This window comes from Hemitrygon akajei, unplaced genomic scaffold (assembly GCF_048418815.1).
Source record: "Hemitrygon akajei unplaced genomic scaffold, sHemAka1.3 Scf000033, whole genome shotgun sequence".
NCBI classification, from domain to species: domain Eukaryota; kingdom Metazoa; phylum Chordata; class Chondrichthyes; order Myliobatiformes; family Dasyatidae; genus Hemitrygon; species Hemitrygon akajei.
In genome coordinates, this window is record NW_027331919.1 from 17,703,257 (window position 1) to 17,725,185 (window position 21,929).

Below are 21,929 nucleotides of genomic sequence, written 5' to 3' on the forward strand. Positions count from 1 at the left end.
TCCATCACCGTGTCCGGCAGCGCATTACGCGCACTCACCGTTCTCTCCGAACAAAAATAAAAATACCCCTTACATTCCCCTCCGTACCTACTTCTAAGCAGCTTATAACTGTGCCCTCTCGTGCTATCCATTTCACCGCAGGGATAAAAAGGCTTCTGACTATCCACACGTTCAATGCCTCTCATCATCTTATACATTCTGTCAGGTCATCTTTCATTCTCCGTCGCTCCAAGGAAGAAATGGCCGAGTTTACTCAACTTATTCTCATGAGGCATGCTCTCCAATCCGGGCAACGTCCTTGTAAATCTCCTCTGTACCCTCTCCACGTCTTTCCCGTACTGAGGCGATCAGAACTGAGCACAGTATTTCAGATGGGGTCTGATCATGGTCCTTTATAGCTGCAACATTACCTCTCGGCTCCTAAACTCAATTTCACGCTTGATGAAGACCCATATGCTACTTAACCAAAGAGACAACCTGCGCCGCAGCATTGAGTGTCCTATGGACTCGGACCCCAAGATCCCTCTGATCCGCACACTGTCAAGAGTATTACCATTACTACTATATTCCGTCATCTTATTTTTGACATGCCAATATGAACAATCTCCCACTTACCTGGGTTGAACTCCATCTGCCACTTCTCAGCCGACTTTTCCATCCTATGAATGTCCTGCAGTAAGCTCTGACTGACGTCTAAATTGGGAGTATCTACAACAGCCCAAACCCTTCTATCATCCGCATATTAAGCAACCCCACCTCCACATTCTCATCCAGGTCATTTATAAAATCAGGAAGAGTAAGGGTCCCAGAACAGATCCCTGAGGAACTCCACTGTTCACCGGCCTCCATGCAGAATATGACCAGTCTACAACCTCTCTTTGCCTTCTGTGGGCAAGTCAGTTCTGAATCCACAAAGCAATGCCCCCTCGGTCCCATGCCTCCTTACCTTCTCAGTAAGCCTTCCATGGGTAAACTTATCAAATTCTCAGTGAGATCAATATACACTACATCTACTGCGCTACCTTCATCAATTATTTTCAGTCACATCCGATAAATATTCAACCAGTCTCTGAAGGCACGACCTGCCTTTCACAAATCCTTATGACTTACTGATCAGATTAAATCATATTATGCCTCTACAAATGTTCATAAATCCGGCCTCTCAGGATCTTTTCAGTCAACCTACCAACGACTGAAGAGCGATTCATTGGTCTGTAAGTTCCTGGGCTATCTCTACTCCATTTCAAAAATAAAGGAACAACATCCGCAACCCTCCAATCCTCCGGAATCTCTCCCGTCCCCATTGATGGTATAAATGTCATCGCCAGAGGCTCAGCAATCTCCTCGCTCGGATTGCCACAGTAGTCTGGTCGTCCTTTCCCGGTTACCCATGCAACCTGATGCTTTCAGCATATCGTCTTTATTAATATCTACATGGTCATGCATTTCACTCCGCTCTATGTCACCCTGACAATCGGCAGAATCCTTTACCCTAGTGAATACTGAAGCAAAGTATTCATTATGTACCTCTGCTTTCATCCTCCGGTTCCATACACATTCTTCCACTTTCACACATGATTCGTCCTAATCTCTCAAGAGTTGTCCACTTGTTCTTCACATACTTATAGAATGTCCCTGCGATTTACATTAATCCTATCCTCCGAAGCATTCTTATAGTCCCTTCTGGCTCACCTAATTTCTTTCTTAATCTCCTTCCTGCCAGCTGTATAATCTTTTAGAACTTTGTCATCAAGTAGTGTTTTGAACCTCTCGGGAAGCCTTCTTTTCTTCTTCATTAGATGTATAGTAGCCTTTGTACACCACGGTTCCTGTACCATTCCATCCTTTCCCTTTCTCATTGGAACGTACCTATGCAGAACTCTACGCAAATACGCCCTGATCATTTGCCACATTACTTTCGTACAGTGCTGATGGAGTACGATGGAGTTTAATACAGACACGTGTGAGGTATTGCACTTTGGAAGGAAAAACGATCTGGAACATACAAGGTAAATGTTAGGGAACTGAGGAGTGCAGTAGAACAGAGGGATCCAGGAATGCAGATACAAAAGCCCCTAAAAATGGCATCACATGTCGATAGGTTAGTAAAGAGAGCTTTTGGTACGTTGGCCATAATAAATCAATCTATTGAGTATAAGAGTTAGAATGTTATGCTAAGGTTGTATAAGGCATTGGAGAAGGTCGAACTTGGAGTCCTCTGTGCAGTTTTGGTCACGGAATTACAGGAAGGATATTAATAAGGTTGAAAGAGTGCAGAGAAGGTTTACAAGGATGTTGTCGGCACTTGAGATACTGATTACTGAGAAAGGTTGGATAGGTGACGACTTCATACCCTGGAGCGCAGAAGAATTCGGGTAAATTTGATAGAGATGTATAAAAATTATGATGGGTATAGATAGAGTGACTGCAAGCAGGCTTTTTTCCACTGAGTCTATGGGAGAAGGAAACAGAGGACATGGGTTAAGGGTGAAGGGGGAAAAGTTTAAAGGGAACATTAAGGGAGGCCAGAAAGGCTGTGCATTCCTCTAGAGCGGCGGAGTCTGTGGGGAGACTTATACCGGTCTGTATCATCACCAATTCCGTCTTCGTGGCACACTCTAGCGCCTTCAAAGTCGGGTTATCCAAAGATTTTGTCTATTTCCATCTCTGCTGGTTTTCCGTCTGGTTATCCACGCAACAAGATCAGATAAGGAACTTTTATCCCAACTCACTGCCCCCCCCCCCAATTTGGTAATCAAATCTCGGAAGACGAGGCCCCAATTTGTTACGTGCCCCCGTAACTGGGTCTCTCACCAGCAGAGAAAGAAGAATCGTTGGAGTCTGGTGGTACTATATTCAAAAGTGTTTATTCGTAAAATAAACAAATCAATACCAATAATGCAAATACATAGATAATACTCGATATGGGAGTTGTGTTGTCATCGTTGGAAGAGAGAGAGAGAGAGAGAGAGAGAGAGAGAGAGAGAGAGAGGAGAGAGAGAGAGAGAGAGAGAGAGAGAGAGAGAGAGAGAGAGAGAAGTAACAGCTACCGTCAGGCAAACCTTCCTTTGCGTTCTACTTCCGCCGTAACGTTGTGGTCATTCAGGTATGACCCCTCTGTCCTTCAGCTAGACCGTTCTTCTGTATTGGACTCGTCAGTCTGGCATGAGTGGACACACACACAAGTCCCCACCGGCCCTGCTATAACACTGTGAGTTTTACTGACCGATCACTTTGTTCGGTCTCCGATGCCCCACACCTTCCCGTGGGTTCCAACACTCAATCAGTGTCCAATACTGTGTGTCTCCTGGTGTGTCTGAGGGGTGTCTCTCCAGACCTGACTTTTATCCCTACTCACAGGGTCTCAGTTATCAATCAATTTTGAATGGCTGTGTCCATCAAACCAGCCCACTCCGGCTCTCCACTGCGGAATGTTAATGAAAGGAATGGTACAAGATAAATAACCCTCTCAGAAGTCATAATAAGGTGAATCAACTAGTCTCTCTCCCCTCTCTATCTCTCTGTTACCTGCAGCAGATGTTCTTGATTGTTTTCTTTTCCATCTCTCTCTTTCATGAGCAGCATAGCATCAGAAATGGTTTGTGATTTTCCCAGGGGGAGGGGGAACATGGGCAACTCTGCACACTTCTGCCCATCAGTGTGTGCATCTTTTTTTTTCTCTCGAGCGGCGGAGACCGAGGGGGGAGGAGATACAGGTCTATATCATTATGAGAGACACAGGGAGACCAGACAGACGGTGTATTAGTCTCGAGCGGCGGAGACTGAGGTGGGAGGAGATACAGGTCTATATCATTATGAGAGACACAGGGAGACCAGACAGACGGTGTATTAGTCTCGAGCGGCGGAGACTGAGGTGGGAGGAGATACAGGTCTATATCATTCTGAGAGATACAGATAGATAGATAGATAGATAGATAGATAGATAGATACTTTATTCATCCCCATGGGGAAATTCAACTTTTTTCCAATGTCCCATACACTTGTTGTGGCAAAACTAATTACATACAATACTTAACTCAGTAAAAATATGATATGCATCTAAATCACTATCTCAAAAAGCATTAATAATAGCTTTTAAAAAGTTCTTAAGTCCTGGCGGTTGAATTGTAAAGCCTAATGGCATTGGGGAGTATTGACCTCTTCATCCTGTCTGAGGAGCATTGCATCGATAGTAACCTGTCGCTGAACTGCTTCTCTGTCTCTGGATGGTGCTATGTAGAGGATGTTCAGAGTTTTCCATAATTGACCGTAGCCTACTCAGCGCCCTTCGCTCAGCTACCGATGTTAAACTCTCCAGTACTTTGCCCACGACAGAGCCCGCCTTCCTTACCAGCTTATTAAGACGTGAGGCGTCCCTCTCTTAATGCCTCCTCCCAACACGCAACCACAAAGAAGAGGGCGCTCTCCCACAACTGACCTATAGAACATCTTCAGCATCTCACTACAGACTTGAATGACGCCAACCTTCTAAGGAAGTACAGTCGACTCTGTGCCTTCCTGCACAAGGCATCTGTGTTGGCAGTCCCAGTCTAGCTTCTCGTCTAACTGTACTCCCAGATACTTGTATGTCTTAACCTGTTCCACACATTCTCCATTAATGATCACTGGCTCCATATGAGGCCTAGATCTCCTAAAGTCCACCACCATCTCCCTTGGTCTGGTGATATTGAGACGCAGGTAGTTTGAGTTGCACCATAACACAAAGTCCTGTATCAGTTTCCTATACTCCTCCTCCTGTCCATTCCTGACACACCCCACTATGGCCGTGAAATCAGCGAACTTCTGCACATGGCAGGACTCCGAGTTATATTGGAAGTCTGATCTGATACAGGGAGACCAGACAGACGGTGTATTAGTCTAGAGCGGCGGAGACTGAGGAGGGAGGAGATACAGGTCTATATCATTATGAGAGATACAGGGAGACCAGACAGACGGTGTATTAGTCTAGAGCGGCGGGGACTGAGGAGGGAGGAGATACAGGTCTATATCATTATGAGAGATACAGGGAGACCAGACAGACGGTGTATTAGTCTAGAGCGGCGGGGACTGAGGAGGGAGGAGATACAGGTCTATATCATTATGAGAGATACAGGGAGACCAGACAGACGGTATATTAGTCTGGAGCGGCGGGGACTGAGGTGGGAGGAGATACAGGTCTATATCATTATGAGAGATACAGGGAGACCAGACAGGACGGTATATTAGTCTGGAGCGGCGGGGGTCTGAGACGAGGAGAGATAAAGGTCTATATCATTATGAGAGATACAGGGAGACCAGACAGCCGGTGTATTTCTCTAGAGCGGTGACAGGCAGAAGCGTGTACAGGGATTGTAGAAGATGGACATTGCGTAGGCAGAAAGGATTTCAACTGGCCTGTTCTTTTCTGCCATTTTCGTTCATTGCTTTTCAGTAAGGCAGAGACTGATTTGAACTCGGGAGAATGGGAAGAGCAGTGGTGGATTAGATCAGGGAAAATCACCATTAACAAAGTCACGAAACGATTTTTTTCCACAGACGACATGGGAAGTGAACGACCCGCACGGAGAGGACTATCAGACTCAAGCATATGGCTTATCTGTGTTTTAACAGCGACCCTCATTATCACGGGTATCAGCTGGAGGATTCATGGTGAGTTTCACACCGGTCGGAACGACCAGTCCGCAGAGAATAAAAATGGATATTGTAACAGTGATAAATTATCAAGTTTACCCCGAATCACCCTTCACTGTGATACAAGACACCCGTCACCGTGGTACTGACGGGCCACTTATAATGACTACTACACATCCCTCACCGTGACCCCGACACAACCCCCACCAACACATCGCTGAAAGTGATACCGACACACAACTGACAACCATAGAACATTACAGCACAGAAACAGCTTTTTGGTTCTTCTTTGCTGTGCTGACCCATCTTTACTGCTAGTCACACTGACCTGCAGCAAGACCATATCCCTGCATTCACCTCTCATAAATGTACCAGTCCAAGCTTTTCTTAAATAATAAATGTGAGCCTGCATTCACCACTTCGAATGACAGCTCATTCCACACTCCCACTACTCTCTGTGTGAAGAAGCCCACACGAATGTGCCCTTTAACCTTTTCGCCCTTCACCCTTAACCCATGTCCTTCGTTTTTTTTTTCTCCCCTAAACTCAGTGGAAAAAGCCTGCTTGCATTCACTCTATCTATACACAACGTAATTTTATACACCTTTATCAAATCTCCCCTCATTCTTCACGCTCCACGGAATAAAGTCCTAACCTATTCAACTTTTCTCTGTAACTCAATCTCTCAAATCCAGGCAACATCCTCCTAAACCTTCTCTGCACTCTTTCAACCTTATTAATATCCTTCCTCTAAGTAGGTGACCAAAACTAAACGGAACACTCAAATTCGGCCTCATCAATGTCTTATAAAACCTCGCCATAACATTCCAACTCTTATCTTCAATAATTTGATTTATAAAGGCCAAAGTGCCGAAAGCTCTGTTTACGACCCTATCTACCTGTGACGCCACATTTAGAAAATTATTTATCTGTAATTCACAGATCCCTCTGATCTCACTGCACTCCTCTCTATCCTACCATTTACCTTATATGTTCTACCTTGGTTTTTCCTTCCAAAGTGCAATACCTCACACTTAAACTCCATTTTCCCATTTGTTTCCCACTTTTCCAGCAGGTCCAATTTCCTCTGCAAGCTTTCGAAATCGTCCTTACTGTCCACTACACCTCCAATCTTTGTATTATTTGCTGATTCAATTCAACACATTATCATCCAGATCATTGATATAGATGACAAATAAAAATGGACCCAGCACTGATCCCTGTGGCACGCCACCCAGTCACAGGCCTCCACTCAGAGAAGCAATCCTTCACTTCCACACTCTGGCTTCTTCATTGAGCAGATGTCTAATCCATTTACTACATCTCCATGTATGCCTAGTGACTGAATCTTCCTTCTAACCTTCCATGCCGGACCTTGTCAAAACCTTACTGAAGTCCATGTAGTCAACATCCACTGCCTTCCCTTCATCTACTTTCCTGGTAATCTCCTCGAAAAACTTTAATAGATTGGTTAAACATGACCTGCTCCGCACAAAGCCGTGCTGACTCTGCCTAATAAGTTCCTGTCTGTAGATCATATCTCTTAGTACTCCTTCCAATAAGTTACCAACTACTGAACGTCATACATACCGGCCTATAATTTCCCGGATTACATTACCAGCATTTTTGAACAACGGAACAACATGAGCTATCCTCCAATGCTCCGGCAACTCACCCGTGGATGCCAACATTTTCAATATATCTGCCAGGGCCCCAGAAATTTCAACAGTACTCTCCTTCAAGATCCAAGGGAATACTTTGTCTGCTCATGGGAATTTATCTACTCTGATTTGCTTTAAGACAGCAAGCCCATACTCCTCTTTAACTGTTGAGGTTCCGTGAGGCTTATTTCCAGAGGCTCCTTGCAATTCCTTAGTAAATACAGATGCTGAAAAAAAAATCTCCCCCAATTTCTTTTGGTTCCATACATAGCCGAATGCTCTGTTCTTCAAGAGTACCAATTTTGTCTCTCAATTTTATACTCTTCAGGCACCTTATTTGCTCATTGGTACCTATAACTTTTCATACATCTCTCTCTTCTTCTTTATCAGATTTCCAATCCACGCTTTTTTCGATCCTTTCTCATTTCCGCAAATTTCCCCTTTTTCCAGTTTATTTCCTCAATCCGCAGACCTGATCTATCTTTATCCATGGCCAAGTGAAAATAACGGTATTATGATCACTAGACGCAAAGTGTTCCCTTACACACACTCCCGTCACTTGTCCTAACTCGTTTCCTAATAGGAAATCTACTATTGCATCCTATCCAGTTGGAACCTCGACATATTGATTTAGAAAACTTTCCTGATCACATTTTACAAACTCTAACCCGTCAGTACGGGAGCCCCAATAATATGTGGAAAATTAAAATCTCTTACTATCACAACTTCATGTTTCCTGAAGTTGTCTGCTATCTCTCTGCAGTTTTGCAGCTCCAATTCTCTCTGACTATTGTATTAAAAACTACAAAAACCTTCATCCCTTTGTCTCTACCACCTCTGAAAATTCGTATCCCTGGAACATGAAGCTGCTAGTCCTGCCCCTCCTATAGACAAGTTTCACTAATGGCTATAAAGTCATAATTCCATGTGTTAATCACGCCCTCAGGTCGTCTGCCTTCCTCAAAATACTCCTCGCTTTTAAATAGGCAAACCGCAGAAGATTATTACCATCACACACAGCTCTTCTGTTTCTGACTTTGCATGAACTTTTACCATCATATATTTTCACCCCCGCTGCACTATCTGCTCTGGCACTCTGGTTCCCATCCCCTTGCAAATCTAATTTAAACCATCCGCAATTGCACTAGCAAACATCCCTGCACGGATATAGATACCCCTGTAGTTCAAGTGTAACCCGTCTCTCTGGAACAGATCCCACCTGCTCAGAGGAGATCCCAAAGATCCAAAAATCTGAAACCGTACCACTATAACAGTTCCTCAACCACGTGTTCATCCTCCAAATCATCTTACACTTACTCTCACTGGCACGTGGCACAGGAAGCATTCATGAGATCAATTACTCACGAGGTCCTGCTTTTTAACTTCCTACCGAACTCTCCATACTCAATCTTCAGAACCTCCTCACTCTTTTTTCCTACGTCATTGGTATCACCGAGAACCATGACATCTGGCTGTTCACCCTCCCACTTCAGAATGCCTGTGCACGAGATTAGAGATATCCCTGACCCTGGCACACGGGAGGCATCAAACCATCCGGGAGTCTCTGTCACGACTGCAGAACCTCCTGTCTGTACCTCTAAGTATTGAGTCTCCTATCACTACCGGTCTCCTCACTGCCCCCTCCCTTCTGCACTGCAGAACTAGACTCAGTGCCAGAGATCCGGCAGCCGCAGCTTGTCCCAGGTAAGTCATCCCTCCAACAGCATCCAAATCTGTATACATGTGTTGAGGGGAATGGCCACAGGGGATCCCTGCTCTGTCTGCCCTTTCCCCCTTCCCTCGCCTGACGATAACCCAATTACGGTGCCCTGCTTCTTTGGCGTAACTACCCTCCCTGAAACTATTATCTATAACTCCTCATTCTCGGGAATGATCCGGAGGTCATCCAGCGCATTCTCCAGTTCCCTAACGCGGATTGTTAGGAGCTGCAGCTGGATCCACTTCCTGCAGGTGTCGTTGTCAGCGACAGCGGAATTCTCCCAGACTTCCCACATCCTGCAAGAAGAGCATTCCTGCATCCTGCCTGTCATTCTCTCTACTCTAAACTAACGAAACAAAACTTACCGGAACCTACATTTGATAAGGTTCCACACAGTAGCCTTATTCAATAAGTCAGAAGACATGGGCTCCAGGGAAGTTTAGCAGGTGGATTCAGAATTGGGTTGCCTGCAGATGGTCGTGGTGGGGGAGTGCATTCGGATTGGAGGGCTGTGACTAGTGGTTTCTCTCAAGGATCGTTTCTGGGACCCCTACTTTCGTGAATTTTATTAACGACCTGATGTGGGGGGTAGAAGACTGGGTTGTCAAGTTTTCAAGCGACACGAAGGTTTGTGGTGTTGTGGATCGTGTGGAGTATTGTCAAAGATTGCAGAGAGACATTGACAAGATGCAGAAGTGGGCTGAGAAGTTGCAGATGGAGTTCCACTCGGAGAAGTGTGAGGTGGTACGCTTTGGAAGGACAAACTCTAAGTCAGAGTACAAAGTAAATGGCAGGATACCTGGTACTGTGGAGGAGCCGAGAGATCTGCGGGTATATGTCTACAGATCCCTGAAAGTTGTCTCACAGGTAGATAGGGTAATTAAGAAAGCTTATGGAGTGTTACCTTTCATAAGTCGAGGGATAGAATTTAAGAGTCGCGAGATAATGATGCAGTTCTATAAAACTCCGGTTAGGCCACACTTGGAGTACTGTGTACAGTTCCCTCACTAGAGGAAGGATGTGGAAGCATTGGAAAGGGTACAGAGGAGATTTAACAGGATGCTGCCTGGTTTAGAGAGTATGCATTATGAACAGAGATTAAGCGAGTTAGCGCATTACTCGTTGGAGAGAATGAGGATGAGAGGAGACTTGATAGAGGTGTACAAGATATTAAGAGGAATAGATAGAGTGGACAGCCAGCGCCTCTTCCCCAGGTCACCACTGCTGAATACAAGAAGACATGGCTTTAAGGTAAGGGGTGGGAATTTCAACGGGGATATCAGAGCAAGGTTTTTTTTTACTCAGAGAGTGGTTGGCGCGTGGAATGCACTGCCTGAGTCAGTGGTGGAGGCAGATAGACTAGTTTAATTTAAGAGACGACAGGACAGGTATAGAGAGGAATTTGAAATGAGGGTTTATATGTGACGCTTGGTTTAAGCGTCGACAAAACATTGTGGGCCTAAAGGATTGTACTGTATTATTCTATGGTCTATGTTCCATAAGACGGACACACAGTAACCGTGATATAAACACGGCCTTTACCGTAACACAATCAAGACTCGTCCTGACACCGACACGACGTTCACCATAACATCAGCAATGCTGTTACTGTAGTACGGTAGCGAACTTCAACGAGACACAGATACACTCCTGACCGCGACACTGACACAACCATCGCCGTGACACGCACATGGCAGTCACACTGACCGCATGGTACTCTTCAGTAACATCGACATGCCACTGCCGCTGTTACTGATAAACTCCTCAATGCAACACCGAAACACACGTCACAGTGACATCGACATGCTCTTCACCGTGACACCTTCACGCTCCTCAATGTTATCAGCTTCGCCCCGCACCGTGACAAAGACTCAGAAGTCACTGTAACACCCCATACCGTGACGGTATCTCCCCTCAACATTACACAAATGCACCGCTCACTGAGGCAATTACCCGCACCTCACCTTGACATAGGCAAACCCTTGAACGCGAAACCAACACCAAATTGCACAATGACACGGCCATAGTACTCTCTGTGACACCATCACACACCTCAGCGTGACCCTCTCACACAAACCGTGGCCAGGACATATTCCTCACCGTGACACTGATATTGCACCCACGGTGAATACACAAGACCCCTCACCCTGACATTTTCCTCGCCTTGTCATCGAGATACACTTCTTTGTGACCCGATCGAGATACACTTCTTTGTGACCCGGCACACCTCTCGCCGGGGCACAGAAACTCCTACCACAGTGACACGGACACGTTCCTCACAGTGACACGGACATTCCTCGCACGATACTGACGCAGACCCCCATGGTAACAACAACAAAACCTTCACCGGGACATTGATAACCCCTCGGAGTGACACAGACACGCCCCTCAAGGTGGCGCCGACGTCTCTCACTGTGCCACAAGAACATCCTTCACTGTGACACCCTTCACCGTGACACTGACACAACACTCTCTGTGACCCGTTCGGTAGCGTGACGCTGACTCATGTGTCACTGTAAACGCTAAACATCCTTCACCATCTCTCTCAGTATCACAGATTCGTCAGTCTTACGAAACATGTCACCGAAACTCCAATCTGTCCGATCTTAAACGAATAAACAGCGATCTCCGTCACCAGTTCACTGAGATGGAAACGAAGTACAGATCTGTCAACGAAACCAAGGCTCAAATCTGTGAATTATTGACCAGCAGAAGAGGTGAGGCATCATCCCCCCTCTTTCACCCGCTCCTCATCACAGGGCAGGCATGGAGAGAGGAAGCGTCACTCTGTGCTTGACATCGGGTGTGTGTGAAGAGATGGTATGGAGGGTGATTCAATCTGTGTTTGAACCCGGTGAGTGTGTGATGGGGCTGCGTGGAGGAAGTTTCACTCTATCACTGAATCCAGGAGAGTGTAATGGGACATTGTTTCGGTGGATTCATTCTGTGTCTGACAGCGGGAGTGTGTGATTGGATAGTGCAGAGGGACCTACATTCTATGTGACACCAGACTGTGTGAATTGGATGTTGTGGACGGGGTCTGACCCTGTGATTGTGCCATGGGAGCTTATGGGCGGAATTTCGCTTTGTGTGTGAACACAGTGGTGTTTGATGGGACGTTTCAGAGAGAGAGCTTCACTCTGTGACTCGCCAGGACGTGAGTGATGGAACTTAAGGAGGGAGATTCACACAGTGTAAGACTCGGGAGTGTTGGATGGGGACCGTGTGGAGGCAGCTTCCCCTCTGTGTCTGACGCTTTGCTCTGTGGTGTGTTGAGAATCTGTAAGGGTCAATCACTCTCCCTCTGACATTTGTCGTGTTTGCTGAGGGAGTTTCTGTCCGTGTCTGACCGCTGGAGTGTGTGATGGGGCCCGTGGTGAGAAAGTTTCGCACTGTGTCTGTCCAAGCCTCTGTGTGATTGGACGATGTGGAGGATTTAAATTCGGTTCTCTGACCCAGGGAGAGTGTGAGGTGCGGTGTGGAGGATCTTCACTCTGTGTTTGATCCCTGGACTGTGTGATGGGACAGTACCCAGAGAGATTTAACCAATGACTGCCCACTGAAGTCTGTTATTGCACCATGGAGAGATAGTTTCACTCTGAATCTGGGAGTGTGTGAGGGAACGGTGTAGCGGTGGCTTCACTCTGGGGACTGAATCCGGGAGTGTGTGATGAGTCCGTGGAGAAAGGAGACTCATTCTACGTTTGACCGTGTGAGTGTTTGATCGAACGGTGTGCAGGAGCTTAAAACTGTGTCTTACCCCATTTGTGTATGATGGGATGATGGGACTGTGCGTTTGACACTCTGTGCGTGTGATGGGAAGCTATCTCGGGGGGCGGGGGTGGGTGTTGTTGTGCATGTTGGGGGTTCCTGTGTGTGTCTGACAGCGGGAACGGTGGCGCGTGCCAGGATGGTGCTTCGTTCGGTGTCTGATACCAGTGGTATGTGATAGACGGTGCGGATGGAGCTTCTCTCGTTTTCCTGACATCTGTGTTGTGTGATGTCACGGGTAGAAGGAGCATCATACTGCGGCTGACCACGGGAGTATGCGGCTGGATAGTACCGAGAGTGTTTCCATTTTCTATCTGATCTCGGGCGGGTGTAATGGGTTAGTGTGGAGCAGGTTCACTGTGTGTTTGTCCGCAGGACTGTGAGATGGGAGAGTGTGCAGGGTGCTTCACTCCATGTTTCAAGCAAGGGGTATGTGTTACTGTGGGTTAGGGTTCGGTCGTGTGTGATGGGACAGTGCGGAATGACATCACTCGGTGTCTGACACCGGGAGTTTGTTGATGGTACCTTGAGACAAGAGATTCATTCTTCGTCTGTCCCCGTGAGTCTGTTGAAGGACATTGTGGATACAAACCAAATTCATGTCTGACCCGTCAGCAAGTGTATGATTGAATCGCCTGCAGGGACCTTCACTCTATAACTGACTCCGGGTGTCTGTGATGGGACGGTGGCCAGGTAGTTTCATTGCGTGCTTGACATCGGGAAAGTGTGATGAGATGGTGTGGAGGGAGATTCATTCTGTGTCTGATCACACGAGTTCTGTGATAAAACGGTGCGGATGATGAACACTGTCTTGACCCTGTGGGTGTGTCATGGGACAGTCAGAAAGATCATCACTCCATGTCTTTCTTCCGGGGTCAGTAATCGATGGTGCTGGACGGAGCTCCACTTTATCTGATCCCTGGAGTTTGCGATTGGACACTGTGACAGAAGCTTAACTCCGCGTCTCACTCTGAGAATCTGTGATGGGATGGTGTGGAGGGGAGATTCACTCTGTGTCAGTCCGCAAGAGAGTGTGATTTGTCAGGGAGCACCGTGCAGTCTGAACCCATGTGTGTGTAATAGGGCAGGGGAGAGAGAGAGAGAGAGAGAGAGAGAGAGAGAGAGAGAGAGAGATGAGAGAGACGAGAGAGAGAGAGAGAGAGAGAGAGAGAGAGAGAGAGAGAGAGAGAGAGAGAGAGAGAGAGAGAGAGAGAGAGAGAGAGAGAGAGAGAGAGAGAGAGAGAGAGAGAGAGAGGGAATTTCGGGTTCGACACAGAGGCTGTGAAAACTATGCGCAGTATAGTGAGCTCGTGTTTGATCTGGGGGTCTATGATGGATGGTGTGGAGCAAGTATCAATTTGTGTCTGACTCCATGAGTGTATCAGGGGAGGGGGTAGAAGTAGCCTCAAATCTGTGCCCGACTGGAGAGACTGTGATGGATGATGTGGAAGGAACATCGCTCTGTGTCTGTTGATGTGAATCTGTGATGGGACGTTATGGAGAGAACTTCATTTCTGTGCCTCTCCCCGGGCGTGTGCGATGGGTATGAGATTCACAGTTGTCTCTGATGACTACACCTGCAAAAGGTGCATCCAGCTGCAGCTCCTGACAAACCGAGTTGGGAACTGGAGCGGGATCTGGATGAACTTCCGATCTGTCGGGAGGCAGAGGCATAAATGTTACCCCAAACAGTCAGGAGACAGGTAGCTGGGTCATTGTTAGGAGAGAGAAGGGGAATAGACAGGAAGAGCAGAACACCCCTGTAGCCGTTCGTATCGACAATAAGTATACCCGTTTTGGATACTGTTGGTGTGGACGACCTACCAGGGACAAGTTGCAGTGGTCGAGACTGGACCCTCAGCTCAGAAGGGAAGGAGGAAAAGAGGAGAGCACTAGTGATAAGGGATTCGATAGGTAGGGGGCCAGAGAAGAGGTTCTGTGAGAGAGATCGAGGATCCCGGATGGTCTGTTGCTATGTGGTGCCAGGGTCCTCGATATCTCGGATCGAGTTCTCAGTATTCTCAAGGGCGAGAAGTGAACAGGCAGATGTCGGTCCATGTAGGGACCAATGACGTGGATAGGAAGAAGGAGGAGGTCCTGCAAAGAGAGTTTAGAGAGTTAGATGCAAAGGTGTGGGACAGGACCTCCAGGGTTACAAACTCAGGATTGCTCTCAGTGCCACGTGCTAGTGAGGCCAGAAATAGGATGAAAATGCAGCTAAATACGTGGCTACAGAAGGGAGGGCTGCATGTTTCTGGACAATTGGGCCTTGATCCAGGAAAGGTGGCGCCTGTTCCTACGGGACGGGATGCACGTGAGCTAGAGGGGGGACTCATATCCTTGCCGGAAGGTTTGCTGGTACTGCTCCGGGAAGTTTAAACTGGATTTGCAGGTGGAGTGGAAACAGAGTGTTAGAGCAGATAGTGAGGTGGAGGAGGATAGTGGTCATGAGAGAACTGTAAGTGTACTGCATGGAGTAAAGCCAGACCTAAAATAGAAAACAGGCTTTGAGGAAAGAGAAGCAGAATAAAGGGTGTAAAGGTAGTAGGATAGAAGGGCTAATGTCTGTGTACTTCAATGCAAGAAATATCAGGAACAAAGGTGATGAACTGAGAGCTTGGATACATACATGAATTTATGATGTAGTGGCCATTACGGAGACTTGGCTGTCACCAGGGCAGGAATGAATTCTCAATATTTCTGGAGTTCAGTGCTTTAAAAGTGGTAGAGAGGGGGTAAAGGGGAGGAGGGTGGCATTACTAGTCAGGGATACTAGTACAGCTGCAGAAAGAGTGGGTAATGTAGCAGGATCCTCTTTTGAGTCAGTATTGGTGGAAGTCAGGAACAGGAAGGGAGCAGTTACTCTACTGGGGGGATTATATAGGCCCCCTACCAGCAACAGAGATACCGAGGAGCAGATTGGAGGCAGATTTCGGAAAGGTGCAAAAATAACAGCTTTGTTATCATGGGTGACTTTAACTTCCCTAATATTGATTGCCACTTGATTAGTTCCAAGGGTTTAGATGGGGCAGAGTTTAAGTGTGTTCAGGATGGATTCCTGTCACAGTATGATGACAGGCCGACTAGGGGGAATGCCATACTAGATCTAGTATCAGGTAATAAACTGGGTCAGGTCACAGATCTGTCAGTGGGTGAGCATCTGGGGGACAGTGGTCACCGCTCTCCGACCTTTAGCATTATCATGGAAAAGGATTAGATTCAGAGAGGAGAGGAAAATGTGTAATTGGGTAAGGGCAAATTATGAGGCTAGAAGGCTAGAACTCGCGGGTGTGAATTGGGATGATGTTTTAGCAGGGAATTGTACTATGTACTTGTGATCGATGCTGAGGGATATCTTGCAGGTGGCGCCTGTTCCTACGGGATGGGATGCACGTGAACTAGAGGGGGACTCATATCCTTGCGGGAAGGTTTGCTAGTGCTGCTCCGGGGGGGGGGGGTTAAACTAGATTTGCAGGGGGAGGGGGACCAGAGTGTTAGAGCAGATAGTGAGGTGGAGGAGGATAAAGGTCATGCGAGAGCTGCAAGCATCGTGCAGAGTAAAGCCAGATCTAACATGTAAAGAGGCTTTGGAGGAAAGAGAAGTGGAATAAAGGGTGTAAAGGTAGTAAGGCAGAAGGGCTAAAGTGTGTGTAAGAATGCAAGAAACATCAGGAACAAAGGTGATGAACTGAGAGCTTGGATACATACATGGAATTATGATGTAGTGGCCATTACAGAGACTTGGCTGGCACCAGGGCAGAAACGGATTCTCAATATTCCTGGACGTCAGTGCTTTAAAATGGATGGGGGGAGGGGAAGATGGGTGGCGTTACTGGTCAGAGATTCCACAGCAGCTACAGAAAGAGTGGGTAATGTAGCAGGATCCTCTTTTGAGTCAGTATGTGTGGAAGGCAGGATCAGGATGGGAGCACTTACTCTATTGGGAGTATTCTATAGACCTCGTTGTAGCAGCAGCGACACCGAGAAACAGACTGGAGACATATTTTTGAAAGGTGCAATAATAACAGGGTTGTTGCCATGGGTGACTTGAACTTCCCTAATATTGATTGGCACCTGATTAGTTCCAATGGTTCAGACGGGGTGAGTTTGTTAAGTGTGTCCAGGACGGATTTTTTTCACAATATGTTGACAAGGTAGGACCGATGAGAGAGAAAGGTTGAAAGATGTGCCTGGAGGCTGTGGGATGAGCGATGTCCTCAGTGAATGCTTCTCTTCGGTATTCATCAATGAGAGGGAACTTGATGACGGTGAGGACAATACGAGTGGGGTTGATGTTTCTGGAGCATATTGATATTAATGGAGAGGAGGTGTTGGAGTTGTTAAAATACATTAGGACGGATAATTCTCCGGTGCCTGACGGAATATTCCCAGGCTGCTCCAGGAGGTGAGGGAAGAGATTTCTGAGCCTATGGCTAGGATATTTTCGTCCTCCTTGTCCACGGGAATTGTACCGGTGGATTGGAGGGAGGTGAATGTTGTCTTCTTGTTCATAAAAGATAGTAGGGATAGTCCGGGTGATTATAGACCAGTGAGCCTAATGTCTGTGGTGGGAAAGCTTTTGGAAAAGATTTAGATAGGGTCTATGGACATTTAGAGAATCATGGGTCTGTTCAGGAACAGTCAGCATGGATTTGTGAAGGGCAGGTCGTGTCTAACAAGTCTGTTAGAGTTATTTGAGGAGGTGGCCAGGCATATAGATGAGGGGAGTGCAGCGGAAGTGATCTACGTGGACTTTAGTAAGGCATTTGCTGTGGTTCCACACGGTAGGCTTATTCAAAAATTCAGAAGGCATGGGATCCAGGGAACTTTGGCCAGGTGGATTCAGAATTAGCTTGCCTGCAGAAAGCAGAGTGTCGTGGTGGAGTGAGTACATTCGGGTTGGAGGGTTGTGACCAGTGGTGTCCCACAAGTATCGGTGCTGGGACCCCTACTTTTCGTGATTTTTATTAACGACCTGGATGTGGGGATACAAGAGTAATTTGGCAAGTTTGCAGACGACACAATGGGTTGCTGATGTTGTGGATAGTGTAGAGGATTGTTAAAGATTGCAGAGAGACATTGATAGGATCCAGGAATGGGCTGAGAAATAGCAGATGGAGTTCAATCAACGGATCCCTGAAAGTTGCATCACAGGTAGATAGGGTAGTTAAGAAAGCTTATGGGGTGTTAGCTTTCATAAGTCGAGGGATAAAGTTAACGAATCGCGGGGTAATAATGCAGCCCTATAAAACTCTGGTTAGGCCACACTTGGAGTACTGTGTCCAGTTCTCATCGCCTCAGTATAGGAAGGATGTGGAAGCATTGGAAAGGGTACAGAGGAGATTTACAAGGATGCTGCCTGGTTTCGAGAGCATGCAATATGATCAGAGATTAAGAGAGAGAAGTAGGATGAGAGGAGACATGATAGAGGTATACAAGTTATTAAGTGGAATAGATGAAGTGGATTGACAGCCCCTCTTCCCCAGGGCATCACTACTCAATACAAGAGGACATGGCTTCAAGGTAAGGGGTGGGAAGTTCAAGGGGGTTATTAGAGGAAGGTTTTTTATTTACTCAGAAAGTGGTCAGTGCGTGGAATGCACTGCCTGAGTCAGTGGTGGAGGCAGATACACTAATGAAGTTTAAGAGACTACTAGACAGGTATATGGAGGAAGTTAAGGTGGGTGAATATATGGGTAGCAGGTTTTAAAGGTCGGCCTAACATTGTTGGCCGAAGAGCCTGTACTGTTCCGTACTATTCTATTTTCTATGTTCTATTCACTTTGTGTCTTGACCCAGGGAGTGTGCGATGGATGGTGTGGAGAGAGCTTCATTGTGCCTTTTCATTGTTAATGTGCGATGGATGGGAGAATGTGGGGAACATTCACTCTGTGTCTGACCTCAGGTGTGCGTGATGTGACCCGTGGAGTGACTTTCCCTCTGTCTGTCACTCCGGGTGTGTGTGATGGGGAAGTGTGAAGGGAGATTCACTCTGTGTCTCACTGTTCCTTGTCCCTGATTTTCAGAGCAAACGTGTTCCGAGGACTGGGTCACAAATAAAGCCCGGTGTTATTACGTATCCACGCTTGAAACATCTTTCCAAAAAACAATTAAAGAATGTTCAAACCGTGATTCAAGGTTGCTGGAAATCAATTCAAGGGATGAAGCGGTATGTGTCACAGCACAAGCAGATTCCACAATAACACAGGAGTTATCACAGGCCCACGTGGTCAGAGAGAGAGTAAAGCTGCCTCCACACGGTACCGTCACAAACTCCCCGGGGACAGACACAGAGTCAATCTCCCTCCTCACCCTATCATCAAACACACGCCCGGGGTCAGACACAGAATAAAGCTCCCTCCACACCGTCCAATCACACACTCCCGGGGTCAGACACAGAGTGAATCTCCCTTCACACCGTCCCATCACACACTCCCGGGGTCAGAGACAGAGTGAATCCCCCTCCACACCTTCCCATCACACACTCCCAGGGTCAGACACAGAGTGAATCTCCCTCCACACCGTCCCATCACACACTGCCGGGGTCAGACACAGAGTGAATCTCCCTCCACACCGTCCCATCACACACTCCCGGGATCAGACATAGAATGAAGCTCCCTCCACAACGTCCCATCACACAGTACTAGGTTTATGCACAGATTGAATCTCCTTCCACACCGTCTTATCACACAATCCCAGGGTCAGATGCAGAGTGAATCTCCCTGCACATCATCCCATCACACATTATAGACAATAGACAACAGACAATAGACAATAGGTGCAGAAGTCCTCTACATAGCACCATCCAGAGACAGAGAAGCAGTTTCAGCGACAGGTTACTGTCGATGCAATGCTCCTCAGACAGGATGAAGAGGTCAATACTCCCCAATGCCATTAGGCTTTACAATTCAACTGCCAGGACTTAAGAACTTTTTTTTAAAGCTATTATTAATGCTTTTTGAGTTAGTGATTTAGATGCATATCATATTATTACTGAGTTAAGTATTGTATGTAATGAGTTTTTGCTACAACAAGTGTATGGGACATTGGAAAAAATGTTGAATTTCCCTATGGGGATGAATAAAGTATCTATCTATCTATCTATCTATCTATCATCTAAGTAGACCATTCGGGCCTTCAAGCCTGCACCGCCATTCTGAGAGCATTGCTGATCATCTAATATCAATACCTGGTTCCTGCATTTTTTCCATATCCCTTGATTCCCCTATCCATAAGATACCTATCTAGATCCTTCTTGAAAGCATCCAGAGAATTGGCCTCCACTGCCTTCCGATGCAGTGCATTCCAGACCCTACAACTCTCTGGGAGAAGAAGTTTTTCATTAACTCTGTCCTAAATTACCTACCCCTTATTTTCAAACCATGCCCTCTGGTAATGGACCCTCCCAGCATCTGGACAGTAATTCCCGCCTCTATCATGTCCCAATCCCTTAATAATATTGTAAGTTGCAATCAGATCCCCTCTCAATCTCCTTAATTCCAGCGTGTACAAGCCCAGCCTCTCTAACCTCTCTGCGTAAGACAGTCCGGACATCCCAGGAATTAACCTCGTGAATCTACGCTTCACTTCCTCTTAACCCTGGAGAACCAAAACTGTACACAATACTCCAGGTGTGGTCTCACCAGGGCTCTGTACAAATGCAAGAGGATTTCCTTCCTCTTGTACTCAATTCCCTTTGTAATAGAGGCCAACATTCCATTAGCCTTCTTCAAGGCCTGCTGCACTTGCTCATTCACCTTCAGTGACTGATGAACAAGGACTCCAAGATCTCTTTGTATTTCTCCCTTACATAACTCTACACCGTTCAGGTAATAATCTGCCTTCCTGTTCATACTCCCAAAGTGGATAACATCACACTTATTCACATTAAACGTCATCTGCCAAGTATCTGCCCGTTCACTTAGCCTATCCAAGTCACCCTGAATTCTCCTAACATCCTCATCACATGTCACACTACCACCCAGCTTAGTATCATCAGCAAACTTGCTAATGTTATTCTGAATGCCTTCATCTAAATCATTGATGTAAATCGTAAACAGCTGTGGTCTCAATACCGAGCCCTGTGGCACCCCGCTAGTTACCACCTGCCATTCCGGGAAACACCCAGTCACCGTTACGCTTTGCTTTCTATCTGCCAACCAGTTTTCTATCCATGTCAATATCTTCCCCCCCAATGCCATGAGCTCTGATTTTACCCACCAATCTCCTATGTGGGACCTTATCAAATGCTTTTTGAAAATCGAGTTACACTACATCCACTGGATCTCCCTTGTCTAACTTCCTGGTTACATCCTCGAAAAGCTCCAATAGATTAGTCAAGCATGATTCACCCTTGGTAAATCCATGCTGGTTCGGCTCAGTCCTATCACTGCTATCTAGATATGCCACTATTTCACCTTTAATAATGGACTCTAGCATCTTCCCCACTACTGATTTTCCCACCACCGATGTCAGGCTGACAGGACGATAGTTCTGTTTTCGCCCTCCCTCCTTTCTTAAAAAGTGGGATAACATTAGCAATTTTCTATTCCTCAGGAACTGATCCTGAATCTAAGGAACATTGGAAAATGATTACCAATGCATCCGCAATTTCCGGGGCCACCTCCTTTAGTACACTAGGATGCAGACCATCTGGACCTGGGGATTTGTCAGCCTTCAGTCCCATCAGTCTACTCATCACCGTTTCCTTCCGAATGTCAATCTGTTTCATTTCCTCTGTTACCCTATGTCCTTGGCCCATCCATACATCTGGGAGATTGTTTGTGTCTTCCCTAGTGAAGACAGATCTAAAGTATTTATTAAATTTTTCTGCCAATTCTCTGTTTCCCTAAACAATTTCACCCCAATTCATTCTTCAAGAGCCCAACATTGTTCTTAATTATCTTCTTTCTCTTCACATACCTAAAAAAGCTTTTGCTATCTTCCTTTATTTTCCTGGCTAGCTTCCGTTCGTAGCTCATTTTTTCTCCCCGTATTGTCTTTTTAGTTAAGTTCTGTTGTTCCTTAAAAATTTCCCAATAATCTGTCCACCCACTCAACCTTGCTCCGTCATATTTCCTTTTTTTTAATACTATGCATTCCCGGCTTAAGACACACAGTTAGGTCCCCTTCACACCTTCCCATCA

At 46.5% G+C, this 21,929-nt stretch overlaps 1 long non-coding RNA gene across 1 annotated transcript; it reads left to right on the forward strand.

The window, feature by feature from the left end:
- The first annotated feature begins 5,570 nt into the window (after window positions 1–5,570).
- Window positions 5,571–18,922, forward strand: LOC140719920 (uncharacterized). Its single transcript, XR_012097039.1, has 3 exons — window positions 5,571–5,649; window positions 11,562–11,729; window positions 18,810–18,922. It is a non-coding gene; the product is annotated as an uncharacterized lncRNA (long non-coding RNA).
- The last annotated feature ends 3,007 nt before the right edge of the window (window positions 18,923–21,929 follow it).